At 43.8% G+C, this 5,866-nt stretch overlaps 1 long non-coding RNA gene across 1 annotated transcript; it reads right to left on the bottom strand.

Moving 5' to 3' along the window:
- Positions 1-396: 396 nt before the first annotated feature.
- On the bottom strand, positions 397-3,269 carry LOC121903898. The gene is made up of 3 exons (XR_006098130.1): positions 2,874-3,269; positions 1,793-2,643; positions 397-656 (listed from the first exon to the last, which is right to left on the bottom strand). It is a non-coding gene; the product is annotated as an uncharacterized LOC121903898 (long non-coding RNA).
- Positions 3,270-5,866: the final 2,597 nt, after the last annotated feature.

A 5,866-nucleotide genomic window follows, 5' to 3' on the forward strand; every position in this document is an offset into this window, starting at 1 on the left:
ATTTTACCAACGAGTAAACTTTGCAATGATGAAGCTTCTGGACTGAAACATTAACACACTTCCTGTTCTCAGAAACATTAGCAAATCTAGCGCAGGAAGTTAACTTTGATTAGATTAGAGGAAAGAAAGTATAGGTCATATGTGTCAAACTCAAGGCCTGCGGGCCGACTGTGGCCCGCCACGTCATTTTATGTGGCCGGCGAGAGAAAAAGGTCTGATTATAAAAAATTTTAAAAAAAAGTCAAAAGCAGGCATTGACCGAAAACTACATTTCCCACAATGCATGCCGATTATGTTACCCAGGAAGTGACGGTATCCCGCCGCTAAACCGCGATGTATCCACATCAATGCGATTTTCCCAACAAGTGGAATTGAGAAATATAAATAAATGTCCAGAAAGAGAAAAACTGATGCAGACGGAAGGAAGTTTCAAGAAAGAGAAAAACCGGTTTGTCTTGTGTGTTCTGAGGCGTCTGTGGTCACAGAGAACGATCCACCAAACACGGAGCGAAGGACGCCAAAAATATTCTGCTTCTCTCAACTATGACAAAAAAGTTTTGAACAAAGTTAACGTCATAACTTGTGTTTGATGTTATTTTCTTTATTCTCTGTGATAGTTTGATGGTTGATTGATGGAGTCATGTGGGTTTCATAACCTGACAAATTAAAAAGATTTATGTTATAATTACAAAGCAACAAGCAAACATATATTTTTTTACATCTTTGTAACTTGAATAATTAATACATTCAGAGTTATTGAACATGAAGGAGTAGTTACATTTATTTTACATTGAGTTACATTTAAAAGTTATGCTGATGAGTTTGACACCGCTGGTAAAGTGTGTGTAGTTGGATAAATGTGCTGCAGATCACAACCTCTGGACTTTGTACTCAAGTATAAATGTACAATACAGCAGAACAAGCTGGTGAAGCTGAACCGTGTTCCTGCACGTGCTCAGTAGCGTCTGTCTTCCACAGAACTGCTCTCCAGAGACTGAAAACATGATGCTGTTATTAGTCTTTGAAGCCGTTTCTAAACTAACTAACGTGACCAAACTCTTGATGATGAAGGATCATGTGACCCAGTGCAGCGGTGAGACTCACTGACATGGTTTTAATCAGGTAAATCGCTTACATGCTTCATACTTACAGCAAACTAATTCTAGATGTTTCATGCTGGTGTTTATGCCTTTTATACTTACATACTGAAGGAAACTGATTTTCTATATTTGTCTTCATGTTTGGATCCAAACCAACAATCAACTGATCTACTAACAAGTATTGTGTTTGTATCAAAGCTGATATATCTGATTCATCCGCTGTTGTTCCTTCATCATGAAGAGTTTGGTCACGTTAGTTTGTTTAGAAACGGCTCCAAAGACTAATAACAGCATCATGTTTTCAGTCTCTGGAGAGCAGTTCTGTGGAAGACAGACGCCACTGAGCATGTGCAGGAACACTCTTCAGCTTCACCAGGTTGTTGTGCTGCAGATCCAAACGTCTGGACTGAAGTATAAATGTACAATATCTTCTCTCCTGAGACTGAAAACATGATGCTGTTATTAGTCTTTGGAACATGTGACCCAGAGCAGCGGTGAGACTCACTGACATGGTTTTAATCAGATATATCAGCTTTGATACAAACACACAACACTTGTTATTAGATCAGTTCATTGCTGGTTTGTTATTTAGACTGAATGTTCAGTGAGTATTTTACAGGCTCACAGTTGGATCAGTGCAGCATTAAAACAGCAGCTGATCTCTGCTGGTGTTTATGGGGTCGACTGTTTACCTTGCTGGTAGTTTAGTGATGGACATCTGCTGAGGTCAGTACACTCTGTGTCTGCGGGACAGTCGGGAGCACACGGCAGTGACACTGGGCTCACTGGGCTCACTGGGCTCAGTGGGATGGAACCAGTGTAAACCAGCAGAGAGGATTTATCTGCTCCGTGCAGCGTGCAGATCTGATCCAGATGGAGCCAATCAGCTTCCTCCAGAAAGCGACCTCCTGGGAGCTGATCGATCCCGCAGAGAGACATCAACTCCGCTCTCCTCCCCGTCCCCCTCCTCCCCCTCCTCCTCCTCCTCCCTCTTCTTCTCTGTCTTCAGGGACTTCAGGTGTCTTGTCCAAGTCTTTGAGCTCTGTATTCAAAGGCGGTGGGCGTTAAAGCAGCAGCCACCTGCAGCAGGAGGAGCGTCTGAGGATCCGCAAACCACAGGAGCAACGTTAAAACTGGAATATGGTTGTTTTCTTTTGGCTGTGATGTCGTCATTTCTCTGCGGCTCTGATGGCTTCAGCATGAGGATCATTACTCTGACACAGTAATCACTGCTAACACTTGGCCCCGCTCCCGGCTCCAGGGATGCTGACCTTTGACCTCCTGAAGTGTGTTTTCTCTGTCTTGGCTGCACTTTCTGTGCTTTCTCCTCGCGGCCTCCCGTCACCACGGTAACCGTTATGTGTGGCTGACCCTGCCAATCAACAGCAAGCTTTAAAGGAAAATTCCAGTTTATCTGAACCTGATGTATTTCACATAAACGTGGCGGTCGTGGTTCTGTGTGTCTGATCAGACTCTGGTTCAGGTGAACGAGGCCTCGTGTTTAACGACGGTTACCGGGGCAACCTCCATCTGCCTCCCACTGCTGCAGAAATAAACATGATTGTTTGTGAGTCTGAACTAAAGGAAACACAGGAAGTAGCCGCCTGTAGCAGCATGAAGGCTGACTGCAGAGGGTTTGTTTACATGTCTGTGGTCGGACTGTAAGGAAACTAAAGTGACAGATTATCCTGCAGACTGTTATGAGATTACGATACACAGAGAGAAAAACAAAGGATGGAGGCAGAAAGGAGAGATGAGGTCCAGTAACGTTACCTCAGAGAACCTGCCGCCGCCGCTGCTCCTGCGGTCACTGCTCTCCTGACGAGTGAAGGAGGAAAACTTGTTCTGCAGAGAGGGACCTGCTGCTGCCAGACTCGGAAAATCTACAAGTGACCGTGGATGAGAGTAATCCCAGCTGTGTAATTACTACACACGGATTTACAGCGTTTATCAACATTGTCGTCCTGGAGACGGTTTCATCTCCACAAAGTCGACCGGATGAAAAGAGCGAAGCGGCTCCACACGGTCAGAAAGACGTGACTTCAACACGTTAAGTGTGAGTCTCTATAGTCAGACCATTAAACCTGCACAGTGCGGATCATTACATCTCATCCTCGCAACTTGGAAACTTTTTATTTATGTACTAAGTTACTACAGATATCCACATAAACAAACCCACATGCAGGCTGCAGAGATCTCTCTGCAGGTAGAAGTAATGCTGCTACAGGCGGCTACTTCCTGTGTTTCCTTCAGTTCAGACTCACAAACAATCATGTTTATTTCTGCAGCAGCAGCAGGAGGCAGACGGAGGTTGCCCCGGTAACCGTCGTTAAACACGAGGCCTCGTTCACCTGATTAGCAGAGCTGCAGAGAGCAAAGTGACCCCGACACACAGAACCACAACTGTCACATTTATGCATTTATACAGTAAAACTTTCCTTTAAGGAGTCCTGAATGCTCTGATGCACTTCCTCCCTCAGCGTCTGTGTGTGTCCTCACAACTTCAAAGGGTCATCTGAGGGTCCAGAGCTGGTTTTAAGGTTAGAGTTGGGTTCAGGTTCAGTTTAGGGGCTGCAGACTGCATGATGTCCTCACAAAGGATATAAAGATGAACGTGTGTGTGTGTGTGTGTGTGTGTGTGTGTGAGGCTAAAGCTGGCTGGTGTTTGATGAGTGTGAATGTTGAAACGTTGCTTCTTGTGTCTTAATGAACAGTGAATCACTTCTATTCATTTCTTCATCGTTCTCTAGATGATGTGATAGATGGAGAATCTGCAGCGTTTCATCGTTTATTAAAGTGATTTTCTTGAGATAATGAACGTTTCAGTGGATCATGTTCGACCTGCTGCTGCTGTCGTCTTCATGTTCACCTCACAGGCCTTGAACACCTCCAGACTGAAGCTGAGAAAAAACCTCCTGAGTGGAAATAAGCGTAAAAAAGAGTTTCCTCCTGTCTGAATAAATGATGACATCATGAATCATGTGACTCAAACGTGGAGCGATGATGATGAGGAGGAGACTGTAACCTTCCTCACATCTATACTAATGAATGAAACTAACAGAAACATCATGTTTCCATCGTTTGAGTTTTGACTGTCGCTCTGTTAATGACGTCGTCTCGATGTTTCTTCTTCTTCTGCGACTGTTTATCTGCTGATTTTCACACAACAACAACAAACATTCAGGACGTTTTATACTGAACATTTCCTGGAAATTTGATTAAAGTTCGAGCTAAACTTCTGATATTTCAGTTAGAAATTCAACATTTTTGAATGTTGAGCTGAGAAGGAAGTGAGCAGCATCGTATATGAAGTGCACCTGCGTATGTTAATGAGGTTATTAGAACTCTTTTCAAAATAAAGCGCTCCAGTCCACCAGCAGCAGCCAGTATGACCCCAGTATGACCCCAGTATGACCCCAGTAACAAACAGAACGTTATCACCTTTCTGACAATGTCAACAAAAAGCTGAATATAAGCGACGGCAGGTCTGTTGTGTTGTATTGATGAGATTGATCAGGTCTGCTCTCAATCACAGTTGAACTGATGTAATTAAATTAATAAAAGGTGGACGTAGCGACGTAGCGACGTAGCAACGTAGCGACGTAGCAGTACTGCAGTATAAAAATACTCCGTTACACATACAAGTCATTGAAGATCAGTGCTCATAATTCAGAGAAATGTGCTTTGAGGTGACTATAAAGATCCTCTCCAGACGTGTTTTAAGACATAAATAGAATTTTAAAAAAGAATACTCTGCTTGGAACAATAATGTGTGTCAGATATGTTTTTTCCCACAAATAAAGTATAATTACCACATTAAAAGTCTTAAAATAACATCTGCTCATTAAAACTCATTAAAGGTTTTCCTGCTGGACTCCAGATGTTTCCTTCTTCACTGGAGGCTTCAAGTCTCCACATCACACCATACTGGACTATGATTGGCTCCAAACGAGTTGTGACATCATAAATCCTGCTGGTAAGCCCCGCCCCTAAAAAAACGACCACCTACTGTCCGGTTCTGCTGGACGTGTCTTCCTTCCTGCTGCTGCTGCTCTGTGTGGAAAGAGTCCTTTAATGCTTTACATCATCTACATCAATCTGAAGAAGAAGAAGAAGAAGAAGAAGAAGAAGAAGAAAGGTGTTTTTGTGTTGAAGGGACTTTAAACCCTTTAACAGAAACAATCAGCTCTTTGTAGAAGTTTCTCTGACTGAACTCTGTAAAAACATCCATTTCTAGTCAGTTTAGGCTTAAATGAACTTCATATGATGTTATGAATTGTGTTTGTGTGTTAAACTCTCTAAAGTCAAACTGCAGGAACCTCCAGAGCGGTTGGTGTGTGTGTGTGTGTGTGTGTATGTGTGTGTGTGTGTGTGTGTGTGTGTGTGTGTGTGTGTGTGTGTGTGTGTGTGTGTGCAGGATGATCTCAGACCAGCCTCCGTGTTGGTCGAAACCTCCTGAGGGTCAAGGAGGAGGAGGAGGAGGAGGAGGAGGCTGAAGGTGAAGCTGTTTATACCGCCGATCGATGGCGGAGCTGCAGTCGGAGGGATCTGTCAGACCTCCAGATATCTGTAAGCAATCAGGGTCAGCGTGATTGACAAGTTCGGGCTCCGCTTGTCAGGAGGAATTAGACGAGCAGAAATAACGCCTTCTGTGTTTTCTGATTCATGGCGGATGTTGATAACGTCACTGGGAGCTTGGCAGCGCTGCTCTCCACGCCGCTGATTTATTCCAGCTTTCACAACTCATAAACAAGATAAACGCTCGG

The sequence above is a fragment of the Thunnus maccoyii genome, chromosome 1 (genome assembly GCF_910596095.1).
Source record: "Thunnus maccoyii chromosome 1, fThuMac1.1, whole genome shotgun sequence".
In the NCBI taxonomy this organism is placed as follows: domain Eukaryota; kingdom Metazoa; phylum Chordata; class Actinopteri; order Scombriformes; family Scombridae; genus Thunnus; species Thunnus maccoyii.